Source organism: Pinus tabuliformis, chromosome 5_2, assembly GCF_031772625.1.
Source record: "Pinus tabuliformis cultivar Carrire ecotype Pingquan chromosome 5_2, CPIR1, whole genome shotgun sequence".
In the NCBI taxonomy this organism is placed as follows: Eukaryota; Viridiplantae; Streptophyta; class Pinopsida; order Pinales; family Pinaceae; genus Pinus; species Pinus tabuliformis.
In genome coordinates, this window is record NC_142306.1 from 518,229,931 (window position 1) to 518,255,086 (window position 25,156).

The 25,156-nt window shown below is 34.6% G+C and overlaps 1 pseudogene; it reads right to left on the bottom strand.

The window, feature by feature from the left end:
- The window catches only part of LOC149159956 (uncharacterized), a 78,714-nt pseudogene extending 65,964 nt beyond the window's left edge, over window positions 1-12,750 (bottom strand).
- Between the last annotated feature and the right edge of the window lie 12,406 nt (window positions 12,751-25,156).

Here is a 25,156-nt window from a genome sequence, read left to right on the forward strand (position 1 = left end):
GGGGACACACTGGGGTGAATGTACTTCTTATCCAAAATCTCTTGAAACTGCATCTTGAGTTCTGTCAACTCAGGTATGCTCATGCGATAAGGGGCCTTAGATATCGGGGCTACACTCGGGACCAATTCAATGGTGAAGTCAATATCTCACTTGGATGGTAGTCCAGGGATGGATTCAAAGAGGTCATTTTATTCTTGGTGTTGGTAAATCCCACTTGAACATTATAAATTTGACAGCCCTTCTTAATACATTTTCCTAACTGACTAGTAGTCACAGGGCATAGCTTTGTATTGGTCTTGATTCCTTGTAGTTCCCTTATTTGTGCTGACTCTAAAATAAAAATGATAGTTTTATGTTTGCAATCAAGCAAGGACAAATTTTTTTCCAACCAGTGCACTCTGATTAAAATATCGTATCAACCCAAAGGAAGAATGTTAAGATTCATGTGAATGGGTTGTCCCGAGATTACTATGGGACATTTTTTTCTTTTGGCGACTACCTTTCTTTTTGCCCTAGTGGCTAACTTAAGCCATGGTTTTGGAAATTTACAGCTCTGCAGTTGATACTTTTCTACCACTTTAGCACTAACATAACACTTAAGCTAGCACCAGGATCAAACAAAACCGAAACAAGTTTCTTAGTAATCATACCCTCACATTCAGTCATGGTGGGTTGATATTCTACATGGTAATAATCTAGGGCAGCATTAATTCTGGGCATGCTCCTTGCTACTTCTCCAACTATGGATACTTCTTGCACGTTTTCTAGTTGTTATGTTCTTGCTTTATGTGGCAAATTCTTGTAATAGTGTGCTTCTCCACATCCTTGGCATTGTAGCTAGGGTTTTTATGACTAATCATTACTAAATTTATTGGTTCCTTCTTCCTGTCTATGTTCTGAATCAGAAGTCTTGGGTTGGTTCCTTGCTAGGAATTTATTGAAAGGATTTTGTTGGAAATTTCCGCTGTTAGAAAATTTTGGATGTCTATTTGAAGTCAGACCTCTTCCTTTCTTAGCCAACCCTCCTTTAGCTTCGTCATTTCTCTCTTTCATCTGTTGATAACAGATGCGGGGTTTCCATACTACATTGTCCATCATTTTGGGGTAGTCAATTTCATGTTGTTCCTTCATAAAATTGGGTAAGCTATTGATAAAACATTGGATCTTAGCCTTTTCTTCTTGCATCTAAGGCACATAACACAGTAGGGAGGTAAACCAGGCCACATATTTGTCCATGGTTAAGGTTCCCAATCTTAACTTGTGGAATTCCTTGTTTTTTTCGTCATATTACCATTAAGTTAAAATACTTATCTTTAAAATGTTTTTGAAATTCATTCCACGTAACCTGCTCCTCATCAGTTTTTCTCATTGATTTAATCGCTTCCCACCAGAGTAGCCTTACCTCTTAGCTGATAAACTACTAATCGAGCTTTCAATTTATCCATGTATTCATAATTTGAAAATATTTTCTCATATCAATGAGCCAAGCTTCAGTTGCCTCCTCGAATTCTCCTTTGAAAAGTGATGATTTTTAAATTCTCATTGTAATTCAGATTATTGTTTCTCTATCTTGCACTAGTCGTAGACATTGTCTAAGCACCCTTGTTCATCTTCGCCATGTTTTTTGGCTGATTCTGCATTTTCCTCTCCGTGATGAGTTGTTGGGGTCTTCTCCCTATATTCAACACTAGGGTCTGGGTGTCATTGATTCTATCGATTGGACAAAATCCTTAGGAACTTCTCCTATTTTAGATGAAATCTTTCATTGTCAGTTCTTAAATTGGTCACTTATGCAAGAAGTTGTTGCATCGTTTCAAGTAAGACTGCGTTAGCTTGACGAGACTCTTCACTCAACTGAATCCAATTAAACAGATTAGCATTCACATAATTTTTTCTTACCGAATTGGGTGGTCCTAGGATGCTCTGCATTTTTCCCCTTTTTGAGTGGAGGCGATCTTTGTGTTCACATACAGATTAACTTAGTTAAATTATAGAGATCACATTCATTTTTTACATGTATATAATTTCCCTAAGAGTCTCAGTGTTCGAACCTGAGGCTCTGATACCATTGGTAACATCCATGTAACCATAATATATAAATAAAAAAATAAATTATTACTACCCATTATACATATGTTATTTCACACAATAATTGATATATAACTTAATATATATATGTGCCACAGAGGTAGGCATGGTTCTAAAAGCACATCTTGATAATTAATTTTGGCATTACTACCCACAGTCGGCTCTGCCATATCATGAGTGCTCATATGGCCTTCCATGAGGCAAAGGGACTATTACCCACCTTGGGAATCAATGTCAGTTGTACATGACTCCACGTGACTCAATCTTTGATGATTACACAGTGGGTAGTTGTCCTTCGTTCTACTCTGGCTATGATAGGTGGTGTGAAGGTCACCCGTTGATCAAGTCAGAGGTATCTAACAGTGGTGAGGGCTCTAGGCTTACCCAACTGCCCAACACCCCTCCTCTTATCGGTACACAACTCATTTGTAATCTATGGTTGAGGGTTTTGGTTGCTCTGCAACCTTTTTCTTCTGGTTTCTCTGTGGTTCTTTGTCTTGTCTTCCAGGATTTATGGCTTCGTTGGTTCATCTTTTGTTGGGAGGTAACCCCGAAATATTTCTTTCTATGGTTTCAATTCACTGTTGCGATCATAATCTGTAATCATTAGGAGCTATTCCAGCACTTAGGGTTGATAAATCCCTTTGCTAGCTATGTCTGGAATCCAACTCTTCCTGTGCTACTAGGAATGGTGATCTTCTTTTGTTGTATGAAACAAGTAAGATCTTAACTAAGAAAAACCTCTTGTAGTGGCTTATACTTCTTTCTTATAGCAATTTATACTTCTACCTTCTATACATTTTTATAATCCAGGAAGATATGTGATATGCAGTTGGACGACACCAAGCTGCGGCCTATTGAACTCAAGTAAGGCTGGTTTTTTCCAAGAGCTCTTAGCTAAATTGTAGAAATACTTCTAGTTTTCTTGTCCATTTGCTAATGTCCGCCAACTATTTTGTTGTAGGTATACTACTATTTAATAGGGAAGCGTTTATAGTTCATCCTTTGGATTTTCAGCGGTCATGCATTCTCACAACTTTGCAATTTGTATAGGTTGGAAACACATTTCCCGGATCCTCAAGGTTAATTTGATGCAGTTTATGACCCATTGAATTGGTGAAACATTTAGTTTGAATTTTCAATGCACCTTCATATAAGGAGGACTGTTTTAATTATGTTTCACTTTGAAGAACGACATTTTTAAGTTTATCTAGGCTACTGGATGTAAATGTTGGTTTTGTATAAATTATTCTTTTGTTAAGGCTGTAACTTTTATAGAGAGATAGAGAAAAATCTATCGGTCGTGTCTTGGTCTTCTTATAAGAACTCTATTACTTATGCTTGAAGCTTATTAATTTACATAACTGGATATGTATATGATTTTCTTGCGTGGTCGTATTTATGTCATAAAGATTTGTTTTTCGATGTTTGGTGTTTGATTTCAAAGTTTGGTTGTGGAAATTATATTTAATTTGAAACTCTTTAACTGTTTTGGGTTTGTTTCCATCCCTATGCAAGAGGGTTAATCTCTCTGAGAGTCTTTCTACATTATAATGTTCTGGTTTGTATAATTACAGTAACCCCATGAATCTATATTCTTCATTGGTTGAAGCTGGAACTCACCTTAGCATTTCGTTACATTCGATCGAAATCTAAGAGTTAGGTTTATTTCTTTCAATGGACTCTTTCACTGTCTCTAGCTTGCTAAGGGTTAGATAAGTCAACATTGAAAGGAAAAAGGGATTCCAAAATTCATTAGTGTTTATATAAGATAGATTGTACATACGTATGTTTTGCTTGTAAAGAATTTAGCAAAAAGAAAGGATTCAGTAACTAATTATTCTTGTTACCTTGCCGCACATTTATATATATGTAATATATGAAAAGGAAAACTGCATAAGAGAGATTTCATGCTCGTTTGCGGCAATATTTCTGAATGCTAATTCATATTTATTCCAGTGAACATTACTGTTTACTAATGTATAATTATCATTGAATCTACCATTTTTCTAATGCATTTCTGTAACTGAATATTATTGTTTAATTCCTAATCCTAGGAATAAATAATTTCTCATAACGTAATACCATCATGTAGTTAGAGACTATATTACTTATGTGTTCCAAATTTGTAAATGGGTCAATCAAACTTTGTCTAGAAAGTCTCTCCTCCCAGCCTCGAGCCTGGAAATTACGTCAAGGCCCTCCTCGAGAACATTCTCTATTCCACACCTGGATTATATCTAGTTATAGTCGCGCCTTACAGCTCAGGACTCCATGGTCTAGCCTCAAGTCCTGCACAAAGTTGACTGTAAAATGAGTATTTTCCCACGGATTTCTCTATCTTCCAGCTCAAGGATAGTCCTCTTCCCCTTCTTCTTTCCCTTTTCAGGGTAGGGGTGTAACTATTTCTTTGTTAACTGTTTCTTTTAATTAAGGAAAACATTTATATTATATTTTCATGTCTAAATTCCTAATTAATCATAATTACGTAACAACTTTTTATATGGCTTTCCAGCCTAAGTCAATGTCACAAAGTAAAATAAATGTAGTAACTCATAAAGCTGAGTTAAATAACCACAATAAATATTGCCTGGACCCTAGGTGTTACATTATATCTGTATTTAAGATGGATATATGCTAGTTATAAAACATCAAAAATCTCACTATGAGTTTGTTTTCCATCCATAGTTGAACAAAGACATTTTATAGTCTATTATGAGGGAGATCTGTAATTTTTTTGTGTACAAACTTGATTAAACAAGTAACCATTTAACAATAAATTAAAATATTTCTAATAAAAAACAATATCCATTGTAATAAAAAATGAAAATTCATATTCGTTGGTTTTAATTAAAACTATTATAAAAATTAAACAATGACATGTAGTAAGAATATTTCCCTCACTTTGAGCCATAAATATATATTTGGTTGTTGATGTTAAGTAACATAATTTTATATCACATTTGAAGATATATAAAATTCTTATATGTTCACTTTCAATTGCTAGAACAATGTATAATATATATACATTTTCAAAATATGACAATATAAAATTTAAAATGTATTTAAAAAACTACGTTAACTAATATATTCTTACATCCATCTTAACTCTAGATCTATCAAGCATAGAGACGGATCAAATATCTTGAGGTGAAAATCTCTTTTCTGAGTGTAAAATTTCAAGAAATGTTTGCACCTCGAGAGATTTGATCCCTCTAAGAGCTTGATAGTTCCAAAGTTTTAATTAATAATTTTATATTTTATTTTCAGTTTTATTTTTATGTAATTTGAGCACATCAAAATGTTTAGATAACATAATATAACATGACATTACAACATCTCTTCCATACTGGGATACAGAGTGTCACTGCCTCATGCTAGTGGAGACTAAAATCCACATGTGAGCATGGTGTGGCACCGCCTAACTTTTTCATTTCACCACTACCCAAGTTTATGAACTATGCCTTCACCAACACTGTCAATTTTCATTAAGTGTTCACTTTATTTAATAATGCAGTGGAAATCAACAATATTTTATCTTCTTTAAGAATTACTTCATAACATGTACGATCTAATAAATATCAATAAAACAGTGTACACACATTTATGAATGGAGGGGGAAACTCCCTAAATAAGTCTGTCCCAAATATAAACTTATATAATAAAATACAAAGTTACAATTTTTACAGTGCGGTGGAAGTTTCCCAGCAACTTACCCATTGGTTTTCTAATTTGTGCAAACCTGGCCAACTTCTGCATATTACATGCTGCGCATTCTTGTAGTAGATATGACTTCTTCCCACTCAGTCAGCCTGTGTAGCTCGTTCACAATTCTTGTCCAAAAAGACATATAGAAACCCCATTCAACAACTCATGCAGAAAACACATGTCATCCAGCAACTCATGCAAAAATCTCATTTAACAACTTGTGTAGAAAAATTGTGTCATTTAGTTACTTGTGAAGAAAAATCATTCAATAACTTATGTAGAAAACCCATTCAGCAACTCATTTAGAAAGCTCATCCAAAAGATATGTTCAGGAAACTAGTTGAGACTACCTTGGGTAGGTGCATGCCTTCTCATTCCCTAACACACCCTGCAATGCCCTAAATTTCTCTTCGCACTTCTAAACTTGATTCCATTTAGTTGATAATCCCATGATTAAAATACATCATTCCAATATATAAATAGCTTTCTTAAATGATTTCCCAACCGCGATGTCTGTTCGTGTGGGTCAATGACTACATTTCGTTCGTCCAACCTGACTCGTTCACGGTGGATGTCCTTTGACACCCCCGTACTTCGTTCAGTCGACCTAACCAAACTCATTCAGGTGGACACCTTCTAACACCCTTACCTAAACTTTCCTCATGCCTCTGTCGCACTTCGTCTGCATACCCATCTCACCCATTGTGTTGGGTAGGTGCTTGACTCACCCGTCATAAATTTGTTTAGTGAAACACACTCAATGACTCGTCCCTGAATTATGTGCACGCCGCCTCTGAATCACCCATATGCATTCGGTAAAACACCTCCATTTCCCTAGTTCATTTTTTCGACCCTCTTGCCTATGTGGGTGGTCCCAAGCACCCCTCGGTCGCAATGCCAACTCGAGCCCCTAAAATCCTGCCCCACTCTAAAATTGTTGTCACCCTTGAAAACACGATCTCGACAATCTTCGTCACCAAGTCCAAATGTCGCAAATGGGTACCAACTCCAACATCAAATGTCCATGCTACATGAACTCTCTATTCTCCATCGCATGAACCTTCACCAAGGTTCATGAATCTATGTGGGTAAGACTCCTCACTCCATGGTCATCTTCCACAACTCGTCACAAAACTCCATACTACCTCATCTTGTGGAAAGTTTCTGTGTCCAACTCAACTGCATGCTATGGTTTCAACTCATATCGTGTCAATCCCCCATCTATCGTCATCATCATGTAAATTACTACTATGATACTCCAAATCAACTCCACCATGCATTTGTTCCTTTCGTCATCCCGTGACCTGAACTAGTTGGTTGATTAGTCCAACCATCACATCCAAATCATGAGAATGCACCTCCTCATGCCTTCGTCAATCATTTCTCGAGCATCTTGTCATATCTCCAACTCAATCAAGAACTCTTCACATCACTCCAATGCATAATGTGCCATACCTAGGTCAACGAAGAAACCCCATCTCATCTACGATATGTTGCCCATCAATGTTGTCAAAATGGCAAGTCTACACTTTCCTAATCATCTCATCCATGTGTTTCCCAATAAGGCACCTGCATCATTGCAACTCCATCCAACTCCAAGGCGTATCCTCCCATTGTATCCATCAAGTCACTCCTCATGAACATATCCCATACTATGTCTAAGGTATGAATCCCATACCACATCAAAGAAAAGTACCAAGCTAACATCAGCTCCTTAATTAATCAGATTCTCCAACACCACCATAATATGAAGTCTACATCAGCTACAACTCTCTCAAGTCAGCATGAGCTCCTACGAACCATATCCATCCAACACTTCGACAAGCATACTTGTTTCGATCACAAGTGCCATCACAGGTTACCTCTGTCCTCTTGGTTGCATTAATATCCCCATAGGTGTCCCATGCCTCCTCGAAAAATGACAGTGACCTTGTTTTCGAAATGTGTTCAACATATCCATCAGTTCATTTGTAAAATATCTCCATGTCGCATTGGTATGTCCATATTGCTCAATATCCCTGCCTTGGCACTCCTCCTTAATGCCCATATGTGACATATCAACAAGTACTCCTGCTTGATGCCTCTACACAATGTCTACCATTTTCACATCGCCTTCAACTTGATCCCCATTACTTGAGCTTCCCAACTCGTCCACTCTAGTAGACCCAACACAACTTCAGTGATCACATCCTTGTCTTTGGTTTGGGTTAGTGCCCTTGGTCACTCTACATTTGTATCACATTGGAGGTCCCTTCGTTCATCGTTGGCTCCCCCACTAAAGGTCAACCAAGACTGCCTCTTGGCCTCAACAAAACTACAATGAAGAAGTCCACCCACGTCATGTTGAGTATCCTTCACTTTGGTTCAGTGTGCCCTTGCTTCATTCTAGCCATGAGTCATGTGGGAAACTTATCCAATTTTCTACTTGGCTAAACATGACTCATCCATTACAAAGTCTATCATGTTCCACCCTTGTAATGAGAATTCAAAACTCCTTCCATAAGGTCACAAAATATCCCAACACGTCCTGCAACAATCAATTTTCCTTGCTACCCAACTACAAAATGTTCCATCGTAATCTTCCATTGAAATGCTACCCATTGCATCGGAAACAAAATACTTCCTTTTCCTATCCTTTCATATACCCCATCCTCTAAAAGTTCCAACGAAACACAAGTCACAACAATAATTACATTTTAATGACATTTCTCCATGTGAGTGCCTCATTTCTTCAATGTCTACAATGTGCACAAATATAGAACAACTTGGGCAAGTGTCATCGCACTAAGTTCCTCCTCTTCCATCGACACCTCTATAACACATTCTTCATCATATATCATATCTTCTTCTTCCTCTTTGTTGCAATCAATAGCTTCATCCTACCCCATTACCCTACTAAGTTGAAGAAGCCCTTCTTTCACATTTTCTTCCAAGACTTCAAGTTTAGCTCGAAACCTTGGTTTTTCTTATTTCATGTGCTTCAACATGTACAAGGTTTTCACAAGTCTCTCACAATACTCTTCCATTGTTAAACTTGACTAGGCCCCTTAGTGTGCTTCTGCCCAAACCAAACTTCCCTTATGTCGCATTGCACCCAGCTACTTTAATTTTTGCAAAGCCCACTTTCTATAAAATGGGCTCTGATGCCATATGTCACAACATCATGCTAGTGGAGACTAAAATCCACACGTCAGCATGGTGCGACACTGTCTAACTTTTTCTTTTCACCACTACTCAAGTTTACAAACTATGCCTTTAGCAACACTTATTCAATTTTCATTTAGTGTTCACTTTCTTCAATAATGCAGCAAAAATCAAAAATATTTTATCTTCTTTAACAATTACTTCATAACATGTGTGATCCAATATACATCAATAAAACAATGTACACACATTTATGAAGGGAGGGGGCAATTCCCCAAATAAGCTTGCCCCAAAAATAAACTTCTATAATAATATACAAAGTTACAATTTTTATAGTGTGGTGGCAGTTTCCTACCAACTCGCCCACTAGTTTGATGATTCATGTAGCCTGTCATGTGAAAATTTACAACCTCTGCCTATACCATGAAACTTGTTCGTGGATTCAATACGAATTTTTCCCGCTCGTTCACCCCATGAAGCTCATGCATAATGCAATTCAACAACTCATGTAGAAACCCCGTTCAACAACTCGTGTAGAAAAATTGTGTCCTTTAGGAACCTATGCCGAAACCTTGTTTAGGAACTCGTGCTGAGAAATTGTGTCATTCAACAACTCGTGCAGAAAACTCATTCAAAAAATCATGCAAAAAATCCGTTCAATAACTCGTTCACAAAACGTGTTTAGAAAATCTATTTAGAAAACTCGTTCAAGAACTAGTTCAGTCGACCCTAGGTGGGCACATGCCCTGCCTTGCCCTCACACACTTTCGCATGCCCTGAACTGTTCTTCGCACTTCTAAACTTGATTTTGTTTGGTTGATGATCCCTTGAATGAATTCCATCATTCGAATATATATGCAATTCTCTCAAATTATTTCTCAACCATCGTGTCTATTCATATGGTCTGAAACCCTCACTTCATTTAGCTAACCCGACTCATTTCGGTGGACACCCTCTGATGCCCTCAAACTTCGTTCACCTGACCTGACTCGACTCATTCGGGTGGACGCCCTTCGATGCCTGCATGAGCCCTGGCTTGAACTGTCTACATGCTCGTGTCACACTTCGTCTGCATAGCCTTTGCACTTGTTGTGTTGGGTGAGAGCCTCCCTCATCCATCACACATTTTTTTAGTTAAACACACTTAGTGATTCACCCCTTCGTCTCATCCATATGCATTTAGTTAAATGTGTACAAGCCTAATTTCAGTTTTTCAACTCTCTTGATCATTTGGGTGGTCCCAGATGCCTTTTGATCGCTATGCCAATTCGAGGCCCTAAGAAAGAGTATCTCTCGGCCCAAAAATGTGATACAATTAAATTTTAAAATATATATATTTATAAAATATTTAAATTGGCTAAATGAGAGATGGTTTTTGGGCATGTGGTGTCGATGAGCCATGGTATGGTATGGTATCCATGGCAAAGTAGGGTGAGTATCCATGGTTAAAGATCTTATTATATTGTAAGTATTATTTTGATTGTGAAATGAGAGATGGTTTTTCTGCATGTGGGTATTGGCTCATGGTATGGTATGGTTAATAATATCCATGCTAAAGTGGGGGTGAATATCTATGATTAAAAATAATGTTATATTGTAAGTGTTAAGTTTTTATGTGATTATTAATGAAATTTAAATATGGTCACAAAATTATTATTTTAGTTTATATAGTGAAATGGATCTTAATTTATAACAACTATTTATATCTTATATTTTAATGTGATAGAAATGTAGATATATCTCAAAAGTAGTTATAATCTTTTTTGTCTTAGATTTGATTAAAAAAATGTTATAAAATAAATTCAAATAAATATCTATAAAATATTTTGATTGTGAAATAAGAGATGCTTTTTAGGCCTGTTGTACTGATAAGCCATGGTATTGTAACAAATCATATTTAAAAGTTAAAAATATATACGGCAAAGTGGAGGTGAATATCCATGGTTAAAAATATTGTTATATTGTAAGTTTATTGTAAGAATTAAAGTTTTTATCTGCCTATTCATTAAATTTAAATATGTTTACAACATCATTATTCTATTTTAGAAGGTAAAATGGAAGTTTACTTTTTGTTTCTACTTATATTTTATATATTTTGAAGTAATATGTATATTATGATTTTTTTGATCTAAAAATTTATTAGTAATTTTATGAATAAAAATAGCATTACAATGTAACATACAGAAATTTACTATTTTTATTACTTTTCACACACTACATCATCTCCCTCATGATGCAGGAGCATCAAGGGCACTATTTTATTTTGTAAATATCTTAAAAGGGGGTGTGTTGATTTTTAATATTTTGTTAAATTAATTTGAATTAGATAGGAGAAGGTGAGGATTTATGTAAATATCTTTTTATTAATAAAAGGATATGAGGAAATTTAATTAGTTGAAGGATTTTAGGGATAAAGATCTATCCTTAGGGATGTTGAGAGATTTAGGGGTTTGTTGAGGAATTGAAGGGATTGAGAATTTAATTAAATTATTTTTTTAAATTGTATAATTAGGAGAGATTGTGAGAGAGATGGATGGAGAACAGGCTTGACCAGCAAGGTTTTAAGCCTTAAGGGCCATCGAATTGAATATCTGGCCATGAATAGAATTTTTGTAAATACTTGTTTTATGTGAATATGAATCTGTTGTTTTATGTGAATATGGAACCGTTGAATATGATTGCATGGACATGATTGTGTTTAATGGATTCCGAGACATGGCTCTGGCAAGAATGCGCATGTACACCGGTGCTGTTTGACTGTGCATTTAATTTGGTTCCATTAAAGTCAGATGTCAATCGCTTGTTTTGATGGAAGTGCGGATATTGTTTTCCCATGCTTAATAAACTGGTGCTTGTTGAATAATGCGATGGTTTCTTGGTAGTGAGGTGCTCGGCATCATTTTTATGCTTCGAATTATCCATATATATATATGCGCAGGACAGAATAAAAGGGGAACGTGTGACTTATAATAGTTGACTGATATGCATATGAATTTTCCAGTGCGCCCTTAACGTATGTGCTAACCCTTGATGCGTGAATTTGAATCGGTGGTTATGCAATTGGGTTCTCTGCAGGTATAGCCGAGAGCGAATTATGTTCAGTAATTGTAGATCGAATGCGGTTATAAGGAGGCGTGGAAATCATGGGGTATAGAACTGTATGTGGCTCGGGAAGATGGAACGCTATATGATATATATATATATATATATGTAATCCGCAGCGTGAATTCCCGTCTTTCAGTCATCGGAGAAGCGCAGCGTGACCAGGTGAGATGAATGCATATAAATTGCTATATAAATCGGTGCGATATGAATTTGACATAAATCATAGGAATTGGATATAATATGCATAATGGTGGATTAATATGCGTATATATATGCCTGCGTCCATATTAAGGTTCTGTTTATAATATTGTGTTGAATGGCATTAGAACTCTGGTCAATTAGAAGGGAAGGCGCACTCTTTAATTAAAGCACAACCAATATACATGTGGATATTGTTTATGGAATAGCGGAGTTATGAATCCAGCAGATCCCAACTATATTGTCGCAGAATAATTGCATAAGGACGGTTCTTGAGGAGAGGGGATTCCCTGCGGCGATCGTGTGTAAAGGTCGGAGATTGCTGGCAACTTCCAATTCTATGGACGCAACAAAGAAAGTGGGGAACTATCAATGGAATCGACTGTGAGAACCGGAAGCTGATCGGTGCGTTGGGAAGACACTGTTGGATCGATTGCTGAGTTGTATATGCATCAGTGGAGATGGTACAAAGAGAACAGAGAGATATAGCTGCCCGCCTGCAATCATTGCCGGCGATTTATATAGATATATAATTTCTGCGTATTATATGTGTATGTTTAATAATCAATTGAAGGCTTGTTATTTCTATGTCTGCTGGATGTTGAACCACAATCCATTTATTCTTGAACCAAGCATATGCGAATGACATGTATTTTGTCATACATGGAGGATCCTGGTAGAAGCAGCTTGGGAGCGGCCTGGGCTGCATCAATTTTTGGTATCAGAGCTTGGCTCTGTATGAAGGTTTTTGAAAAGAATTGAAGACTGAATTTGACTTTATATCAAATCATTTGTGGAGAGATGTTGTATATGGGTTTTATTTGTTTCCTCATGTGTACATACTGTAGAATGATCATTGAATTAGTTTGCCTTTCGGCTTAATGTAGCAATTATGCGTATGCTCTGGTTGTTATGATTGGCATGATTCGTATTAATGCAAGTGATCAATTGTTATGATGGAAAGCTGTCCGAGTTGTATCTGCATCGGCCCAACTGCATAGAGGCGCGGATATACAGTCAGCGGATATTATATTTGAGCCTTCGATTACAGGGCGGAGCTGCACATCCATCGGCGTGTGAAAGTTGGAACCGGCGACACATCAAATGCTGCATACAAGAAAAGGGGCAAATCTGCACTGAGGAATAGAGTCAAAAACGCAGGCAAAGGAGGTCAGATTCTAATCTGACAGTGAAAGCAAACCAGAGTACAGCGGAAGAATTGAGCAGAGGAAGCAATGAATATTTGCTGAAACAAAAATTGCAGGAGTGTGAGATTCTGAAGGTAGTTGAAGAGTTTGAAGACACAAGCTGACAGCTAGTGGGAAGAACCGTCCATTTAAAAGTACAGGCAAATGGAAGGACAAGATCAGACTGAGATCTTGAAGGTAAGGTGATCTGGGTTTATTTGAATTTGAAGATTGTAGTCTTTGCATTAAAGCAGAAGTATTTTTGCAAATCCCAAAAGGAAAATCCATAGAAGACATGTTTAAAATTGCTAACAGAAAACTGGTGAAGGCATAGGTGTGGCAGAACCTTGAGGAAATGCAATAGAGATTGGATAAGGAAGATAGTTGTGAACAGGCAGATGAGTTGAAGCCAGGAAGAGCAAAGAGAAATGCTCAAAGGAGGTTCTGGAGATAGAGAACCAATTGCTTGCCAAAAGACCAAGTGAGGAGGGCTTGGTGAGGTAAGTGGCGGCAAGATAGGATTTGCTGCGAAAGAGGCTTTAGTGCAACTCATAGTAAAGTGAGTGAGGAACTCATAGAGATGGAAAGGATGATGACTAGTGACAGTCGTCACAAAGGTTCTGAAATAAACCACAGCAGAGGACAAAAGGAGAAGGATGCCAAGGCAAATGGCATACAGAGAAAGTCAAGCAAAGAGGAATATGAGAGGGAGAAGGCTGAGATAGCAGTTCAGCTTGAGTTATTAATAGAGATGTTGCAAAGAAATGAGGAAGACCAGAAGCATGGTTATGTCATAAGAAAGAAGTTGAGGTGGCAGAGACTACAAGAGAAGTGGAATCATCAGGTAAATTTGCAGTTGATAAAGGAAATAAGGGAACTTGAACAGGTTATAGATGCCAGATAGAAGAGAGAGAAGCTCGAAACAGTTGAGCTACAGCAAAATGAAGATGCTGAAGAAGAGGTTGAAGTTTCGCTATGTTACCCAGAGAGTGGACCATTACTTTTTGAAAGTGATGAAGAGCTGGAGGAGTTGAATCATATGAATGATTCAAGGCAGCCTAAAGATTTGACGGTTGAAGCATCAAACAAGACCATAAGGTCTTGTGATTTTAAAACTAATGATTTGTGTGTGATTGCAGGTTTGGAAGAAGAAGGAGAACATCTACTGAAGGATGTTAAGGAAGATTTAGCAGAAGAAAGACCATGTGAGGAAATGGAAGATCGTGTAAAATTTCCAAAGTCCACTGCAAGTAAAGTCATTGAGTTATATAGAGAAATGGATTTTCAAAGGAGGAAATTGGAAGAACAGAGGATGAATGTCCAGGATAGATTGCAGATGAAGGATGAAAAAGCAGTTGTCGTAAATGATAATCAAGATGAAATTGCAGGTGACGAGCAAAGGAATGTTGCAGAGGGAAAGGATGTTTTGGAGGCCGCAACATTCATAGTGACAGTACAAACTGAGCAAGCCGTCTTAGCTCAGCAGACAGCTGGAAATCAGCAGCCGGGAGATTATTTGGACCAAGAGATTGAAAGTATCAGAAGACTGATGACTAAAGAATCCCGGAAGAGACCAGCAGCGGGAAGAAAGAAAAGGAACGACAACAAGAGAATGACAGTGAAAGATTGCAAGAGCAGAGCAAGTGGAGCACTACAGCACAAAATATGGAAACCTGGAACACAACAGCAGATGACAACAGCAATGAAGCAATCGGCAAGCACGGAAGGATTACAAAATAAAATTTGGGATCCAGGAGGAGATATCCAGACTTATGACCAGGTGGTCATGAATTTTCTTACATGGGGAGTCTGATGCAGGAGCATCAAGGGCACTTTTTTATTTTGTAAATATGTTAAAAGGGGGTGTGTTGATTTTTAATATTTTATTAAATTAATTTGAATTAGATAGGAGAAGGTGAGGATTTATGTAAATATCTTTTTATTAATAAAAGGATATGAGGAAATTTAATTAGTTGAAGGATTTTAGGGATAAAGATCTATCCTTAGGGATGTTGAGAGATTTAGGGGTTTGTTGAGGAATTGAAGGGATTGAGCATTTAATTAAATGATTTTTTTAAATTGTATAATTAGGAGAGATTGTGAGAGAGATGGATCGAGAACAGGCTTGACCAGCAAGGTTTTAAGCCTTCAGTTTGTTAAGGGCCATAGAATTGAATATCTGGCCATGAATAGAATTTTTGTAAATACTTGTTTTATGTGAATATGAATCTGTTGTTTTATGTGAATATGGAACCGTTGAATATGATTGCATGGACATGATTGTGTTTAATGGATTCCGAGACATGGCTCTGGCAAGAATGCGCATGTACACCGGTGCTGTTTGACTGTGCATTTAATTTGGTTCCATTTAAAGTCAGATGTCAATCGCTGTTTTGATGGAAGTGCGGATATTGTTTTCCCATGTTTAATAAACTGGTGCTTGTTGAATAATGCGATGGTTTCTTGGTAGTGAGGTGCTCGGCATCATTTTTATGCTTCGAATTATCCACACATATATATATATATATATATATGCGCAGGACAGAATAAAAGGGGAACGTGTGACTTATAATAGTTCACTGATATGCATATGAATTTTCCAGTGCGCCCTTAACATATGTGCTAACCCTTGATGCGTGAATTCAAATAGGTGGTTATGCAATTGGGTTCTCTGCAGGTATAGCTGAGAGCGAATTATGTTCAGTAATTGTAGATCGAATGCAGTTATAAGGAGGCGTGGAAATCATGGGGTATAGAACTGTATGTGGCTCGGGAAGATGGAACGTTATATGATATAGCGTATATATATATATATATATATATATGTGTGTGTGTGTAATCCGCAGCGTGAATTCCCGTCTTTCAGTCATCGGAGAAGCGCAGCGTGACCAGGTGAGATGAATGCATATAAATTGCTATATAAATCGGTGCGATATGAATTTGACATAAATCATAGGAATTGGATATAATATGCATAATGGTGGATTAATATGCGTATATATATGCCTGCGTCCATATTAAGGTTCTGTTTATAATATTGTGTTGAATGGCATTAGAACTCTGGTCAATTAGAAGGGAAGGCGCACTCTTTAATTAAAGCACAACCAATATACATGTGGATATTGTTTATGGAATAGCGGAATTATGAATCCAGCAGATCCCAACTATATTGTCGCAGAAGAATTGCATAAGGATGGTTGTTGAGGAGAGGGGATTCCCTGCAGCGATCATGTGTAAAGGTCGGAGGTTGCTGGCAACTTCCAATTCTATGGACGCAACAAAGAAAGTGGGGAACTGTCAATGGAATCGACTGTGAGAACCAGAAGCTGATCGGTGCGTTGGGAAGACACTGTTGGATCGATTGCTAAGTTGTATATGCATCAGTGGAGACGGTACAAAGAGAACAGAGAGATATAGCTGCCCGCCTGCAATCATTGCCGGCGATTTATATAGATATATAATTTCTGCGTATTATATGTGTATGTTTAATAATCAATTGAAGGCTTGTTATTTCTATGTCTGCTGGATGTTGAACCACAATCCATGTATTCTTGAACCAAGCATATGCGAATGACATGTATTTTGTCATACATGGAGGATCCTGGTAGAAGCAGCTTGGGAGCGGCCTGGCTGCATCACCTCATATTGGGCTCTATATTAATTTTAATGGACATGTAATTTTTTAGAAATCCTTTCCGTATTATAAATTAGACATATTAATAAATTCAGCATAGTAAGCTAACATGTAAAAATGTTGACAAACTTTCTTACATGACATCTACACATCACCACTAAAAAAAACCATTTTAACGTTAAACATAATAAAATATTTGAATGGAATAAAATGGTTCAATTTAAACTATATATTAAAGAAAGGAAATAAATTTTGTATATATTAATTTAAAATAATTTGACAAAAAAAATTCTTATGGTTAAAATATTTCAACGGCGCTCATTATTCTATAATTTTTCCCTTTTAGTTATATACTCCTTGTTAGTTTGTTTCATAGCTAACAAAATATTGTTGGAATTATAATTTCAAGCTATGTAGTGTATACAGTGTAAGTGCTCAAGTGATTTAAAATGCATTTAAAATTTGAAAATTACACAAAGTTGCAATTCCAACAATCTTTCTTGGATTTATGAAAAAATTGACCAAGAATGTATACCTAAAAATGACCAAAACATAGAAGAGTGAGACTTATAGAAATATTTTAATAATAAGCATGTTTTTTATCAATTTCTTTATATAATATGTCATAATTTTCTTTTCTTTTCTTTTCTTTCTAAGATACTTGGTGTATACAGTCCAACTCTCTAAACAAATTTTCACGTTAATCTATTTGTACACTTAAAAGTGAAATCTAAACATTGAGAATTACACATAGTATATGTGTGTGTGGAGATAGATGTGTCTATCAAACACTTAGAGAGATTAAATATCTTGAGATGAAAACCATTTTTCAAATTTTACACTCTAAAAAAATATGCAACTCAAAATTAATTTGTATATTGGTTATGGCTTAATAATCTAAATGTTTAACTATCCATGGTCTAAACCTAATTATCTGTGATTCGGATACATACATCTATACCCGTTATGGCTCAACGATCCAAAAGTTGAACTATCCATTGTCTAAACCTGATGATCCACTCATTTAATGATAGGATTAGTGTGTAACATACGTATATAACACTATAAAATAAAAATGTCTTCTGGTATGTTTAGAAATTAATTATCTATCTAGGTAACACGTATGATTGTAATATCTGGAGGATCATTATTTAGGATTTCTATGAAATATTGGGTTATTGGTTTACTTTACATTAGTATCCCAAAATTGCTCATTTTATGGTTGAATAATTTATAAACCGAATATTTCGTGCTTACCCCATAAGTATTTATATTTTAAGTTACTTAAATAATTCCACATAATTCTTATGGAATAAATTAGACTTATGCCCTTTTATAATATGATGGACCTATTAAGTCCTTTTTTGATTCTCCTTTATGATCCTCTTTTTAGTGTGGTAGCAATATATACATATAGATATATTTTTATTCCCTCCCTAATATATGCCAGGCTTATTGTTTTATATATGTTTATATAAGGGTTAGAGACTCCACCCGTTTCCCCCTAATCCAACCATGTAAAGGTTAGCATCATACTTATTCTTCACTCATAGACATTGGCATTAAATCTTTGTTTGAAATGTTCTTATGACTTGGTGTACACCTGAGGTGGCACACGACTATATTATGGGGACCACTGTTTCGCAACATGGTTTAGTTGGATTGGGCCACTAATAGGCTCCCCACATGCCTTCAGATGATCAACTATGGAAATGTGTACCATTGAATCAACGACCTCGATATTTTTTGGTAAATCAATGGCGGTATTTCTGACAGTTTCTATTAGGTGGAAAAGATTTGTTCTTCAACTAATTTGGTCATTTTTGATTTGGATTTTTGCAGCCAAAGCACCTATTGGCTCCATTTTTCTATCAGGGTTGGGTTTTCCACATTTATACTTACGTAAACAATTGTAACTTCTATTCCTTCCACACATAAACTTGTATAAAATTGGTGAAGGCACATTTCAACTCTGTCATAGAATTGGTAAGAGAAGGGTTGTAGATTTACATTTTCTACATTTCAATTATTCTTTGGTTATTGGAGTTCAATGCTTAATATAATACGTTTACCTTCTGTGTCACGCAAGTTGATAGGGAGAAATTGTCATGGAGACGCTGAGAATTTCTTCAAATTCCTTTCCAACAATTTACATTTATCATCACTTACCCCGCTTCATGTAGTATTTCCTTACCATTGATATTCCTATAATTTCTTGTCTGGGCTTTACATTGTGGCAGGGTTTTAATTTGACACAACATCTATCTCTTGTTCTTTTGACCAATGTTTCATCATTTTAGGGTAAGTTCATTTCGTTCTCAAATTCTTCCAACATTTTTACTTTACAGTTTCCTATCTAGACATCTCACCGTCTAGGGTTTTGAGAGTATTACCTTGGTATGCCACTGTCACGTTTTGGCGTAAGAATTGGTCACGGTCGTGTAATATTATGAGCTAAATGTGTTTCCTTAATATAGATTTAGTTGATTGTTATTGTTTTTTTCCTTTTTTCGAATTAATACTCTCACCCTTTTCTTGAAATGTACTAATAAAGTACTCCTTTTCTTAACTTGCAGACAACACTCATAGGTCTAGGTGTAACTCTTTCTCATGTATATCTTTTCATTCCCACACATTGTTTTGTCCAAATTTAGCAATGTGTTAGTTTTTACTGTAATAGCCATGATATTTATTTCTTACTGGTTTTTGTTTACGACCTTGTCACACGTATACTAAGTCAATGGATTCACATACATGTTGATCTACTCAATTTTGCCATTTCCCTTGTTCCCTTTGGCTTAATTTGAATTCCCCTTCAGAAGTCTACTACACTTGTGCTTTATGGCCACCTTCGAAGGACCTACTTTATAATTTTATTTCCTTAGTTGCTCTGCTTTATGGCTACCTTCCAAGAACCTAATTTATAATTTTTTTCCTTAGTTGCTCAGCGGGAGGATGGAATTCTAGAATTAGTTCTCTTTTCTAAACATTAGAAACTTTGGTATGTTTTTCCTATAACGATTTTTAATGTAAAAAGCAACATACTTCTTAATTGTTTTGGGTACTGTTATAAAGGCTAAGAGCTTATACTCGTAAGCATAAGTTGTCTAACACGTAAGATAGTTATCAAGATAGATATGAATTTAAGTTTCCATAGTAATTAGAGACATTGGCAGTGTTTTGATGTTCATAGTAATATTATCTTCAGGTTATTTATATTATATTATATTAGAACCCTAATTATTAATACAATCTCATGGTTTGTTTTTAATATTATTTAGGCATTAATGCATGTTCTTATTATAGTCTAGTCTTTAATGTTGAATTAATATAAAATTTAGGTTTTATTAATTATTATTAATTATTATTAATTTGAATTTATTTAGATAGTGGTTAGGTTTTTATTAATATTTCATATTTTAAGCTATTTAAGACTTTATGTTATAAAAATAAAAAAGTTTTAAGTCATATAGTGATCTAGGTTAAAAAGTTTTTAGGTTATATAGTCATTAGGTTATTTATTCATATTTAGATTAATATTAGAGTTATATAGCAATATATATTATTATTATTATTAAGTTATAGGTCTTATATATTAGCATTATTTTGTCATATAGTGTCATTATCTTATAGTATCATATTTATTAATATTAATATATTATTAATATATTTACATTAGTTTTAGATAATAAGTTTATATAAAGATTATGTCTTATTAATGTTATGATATTAAAATATTTATTTTAGTTTTTTGTGATTGATATAAGCTTTAGGGTTGATTTTGATTAAATTTAATATATGCATTTGAAGTTGTAGGCTTGATTGTTTGTAATTCTAATATATATATATATGAATTTATTTAGACCTTAGGTTAGATAAATTCTTAGTTATGTCTTTAAGTTATATAAATATTAATGTTATTAGGTTTTGATTTAAATATTAAAATATTAAAATTTATATTCTAGTTTCTAGATATTATTACCATTAGGGTTTCAGGTTTTTAAAAAATATTTTTTGATATTTTTATCATTATCTATTTTAGTATCTAGATAATTATTTGATTTTAAAATTATTTTAAAATGTTTAGTTTAATTTTTTTGTTTTAAAGTTACTAAATAAATAAAATTAATTTATTAAAATTAAAATTAATTTATTAAAATTAAAATCAATAAATAAAATTAAAATTAAAATTAGGTTTCATTATTTTTCCAGCCGACCTGTGCTTTACCTCTATCATTCTGCCCTCATAAGTATATATTCCCTCCATCTGGCTCTTCTTTTTATCCTCTTTCTCTTCATCTTTCTCTTTTCCCTGATGATGGATCCCATTTGGGATTCAAAACGTTGGTGTAAAATCTCCATTACTGTGGGTTCTCCGATCAGAAATTCAAATAACACAAACCACAGATCTCTGAAATCCAGCTTATACTCGTATTTATTTTCTTTAAGAAATCGGACCATCTTGACCCTTTTGTATCAGCATTTTAGGACCTTATATGAACATCAAATATTTGGTTGGTTTGTATTTATATATGAACTATATTCATTCCTTTTCTCCTTTGCATAGAATATACAATTGAAATTTGTGGTTTTTTTTTTTCACTACCATATTTATATGTGATACATGTAACTTGAATTATTAGTTTTTTCAAAATATGTTTCATAATTCGATATTTAGGTATGCCCACATTTGGTTTTTCTCTTTTATCTAATTAATAGATATTAGACTATCACCTTATTTTTTCAGAAATAGTTTATGAAATTCCTCTTATATATAGCAACTCATTAATGCTTAATTTACATATTGGCATAAGTCTTCCATGTAGGTTATTATTCTTATATTAAAATCTTCGCCTGCAATCAAAGTAACTAACTGAGTTTATAAGAACTAAATTTGTTCGGCGAACCCATAATACAAATATATAAAATATATAGTTGGATATCTCTTGATAAGGGATTTTATATAAACTTGTTATAGCATATCCTTCTTCTTTTTTCCATCGAGATTCTACACTTAGTGGAGTAATTCATTATAATTTATGTTCCTTGACCTTCGTTTGAATGTTATGCTTTGCATAGAATATTATGGTATTTATTTTGGATTTGTTTATATATCCTTTCTTTGGAACTACTTACTTAAAGCGTAGCTCAATTAAGAAAATGGTGACAACCTTCTTCGAATATGAAGAGTTGTGATAATTCCCCAAATCCAGATAGTTGGTTTTAACTAGAATCACAAACATAATTTAAATATTTACTTTTTTTCATTAAATATTTATATTCCATGTTTCTTTACCAGTATACATTTCTTATCCATGTTCATTTCTAGGATAACTAACTATGACTTATATCCTAATATTCTCTACTTGAATGTTTCTATTTTAACTCGGATTTCTTGCATATGATTTATATTATAGATTTACTTATTTTTCTTTTAACCTGAGGACAAAGTTCATCCATCCATATTTTCCTTAGTTTTGTTCTAGTAAATCTAGATCTAGGTTCCTCACGGAATAGAGTGAACCACAATATTTTAGACTTCATAATTATCTTGCATGAAAAAATATATATGATTTCATGTTATTCAATAGGAATAAGTCAATCTAAAATTAAACATTACAATTCATTACTTTATAATATGTATTAATTATTTACTTTGTTTGCACATATATGTTATGACTAACCTTCTTATTTATCAATCACTCATGCAACAATTCAAATTGAATCTAGAATAATTACAATAGATAACAACAATAGATATAATTCAGCAAGGATTGAGAAATCAGAATCATCAAACCACAATAAATTGCTTGGGGAAAATTTGGGAGAAAGCCCATTCCTCCCAATCAACAAACTGCCACTAGCAACTCCCCCCAATATCATATTTCTTTCCTCCAAGAATAACAACCTCTTCTTTATTCCTTAGTGGTATTTTATACTTCTTGTGTACAATTTTTTGTTTAGTAGCCTTCTTCTTTTAAGGTCTAAACCCCCTTAATTACATAATTTTTTCCTTTTAATTAGGAAAAATTATTTAGTTTTTCCTTTAAAGCATGTCTTTCTTTCCCACTATGATACATGTTAATGTAAATGCATAATACATGTTATGGAGGAGGAACTAGAAAAGATGATTGTTTTATGGATGGACTTGCTCACTAACAAATAATATTTTACTTAGCGTAATGTTAAAAAGCATGTAGAAATTCCACTGTCTGCATATTGTCTCTACATTTTCATCAATACCTTGCTTTCATTTTTATCTACATTTTCATCAGTATCTTGTTTTTTTTTTCCCTAAATTGTAACACTTTAAATTCATTGATAAAACAAAGTGACATAGTGATCAAGTTCAAATCCATAGTGAACCATACACTCCATACATAAAAAAATAAGGAGACACAACAATAAATTTTTTGTTCAAGATGGAATGATACAAAAGACATCTAACATCCATCTGATACAACACCAAGAAGACAACAGACTAAATTTTACTAGTATACTTGAAGCCATGAACCAGGATCATTTCCAAAATAACATAACCTTCAACTTTATCCACAAACCATATCAGACATAAGAATGAATCAAAAAGACACAAATAAATAAAATTGTCTTAGAAAACTTTGAAGCCATGGGTGTTATAGCTCAAGAATTTCATCTCATAGAAATGGGAATTCATAACCATGCCAAACATTAATAACATAATTATTTCATAGATGACATGTACAAATAGCCATATAGGGAAAAATGGAGGCAAATAACAATAATCATCCAAGGTGAAATGGAGGCCAAACTTGAACCCAAAATGACAGGGATAGTTATGATAATGGCATGAGTGAACCAAAAAATGATGGGTCTCAAAAACCACCAACATTATGGCACCATCTATGTAGAAAAGAACATACATGATATGGAAAACATTGTACACCTAAAACCAAATTTCTCTTTAAAAGTGCAATTCGAAGACACACAACAAACCTTTGCACTGAGCATAAGAGCCAAAAACAAGTTGAGACAACCATGATGAGACCACACATAGAGATTGATTACCAAATTAGTAAAAAAATTTATAATACCAACTCATGTCAATCATGATCAAAGGATATTATAGTTGAATTTTCGGCACTCTTACGAATTATTTCATCCCAAGGGTTTTTGGGAATTGAAAGGTTCAATTTGACTATGAAGCTCATGAGAATTTGTTCTTATTTTAGAAATGTTTATTTTTACCTTTACACTAGTCAAGATGACAAATACTTTTGATTATTGAAATTATGGCTCATCACCTTCTTCTAATATCTTAATTTCCTTTTCCCTGTAACTATTTGATGCAGGAGCATCGGAACTAGCCAGCAATGTGGAAATTTGTCCACATGTTGTGGCTTGACAGGGTGAATTTCATTTACTGTTTGTTCAAATCTAGTTTATTGAGGAGGACGATTTCACAAATAATTAGCTATTATTGTAATAAGTGGGACTATCTTAGTGATAAGATTTGTTAAAACAGGTGTGTGCGAGCGCTAATAGGTAGTAGATTTTATTGTTAGGATTTTTAAAATTAGAAGATTGTGTTATCGATTTGTTGGTGGAGTTAATGTGAGGAAGTTGTAATAAACGAAAAGATTTTTCTTCGTGGGAGAGTGAATTTTTGTGTGTGATCTTGGAGAGCGAGAGCTCAGCAAGAGGGAGAGAGTAAGTGTGGTGCGGTTGTTTGTATGGGTGAAAAGCTCCGATTAATAAAGAAGACTGTTTTTGAAGAAAACCGGAGATCGTTCTTGGGAAAAAGGCATCAAAGTAAATCTCTATTTTATTAGTGCTGATGAATAAAAAAATGGCGTTTGCGCACAATGTGTGATGGTTGATCTATGTTATAAATGGAATAGACGTGGTTGTGTTAATGGTATGCAGATTAATACGTTGACAATTCTCTGAATTAGTTCGAACTGTGGTTTCAGTTTAAACTTGATAGAATATTTGTGTTATGATCAATGATATGTGTTAAATTTTGTGAGTGGAATCTTCCCACAGAGTATAACCAAAAACAAACTGCACGGATTTTTGGGACAACGCCGGATTTTGGAATTTGTGATTCCTA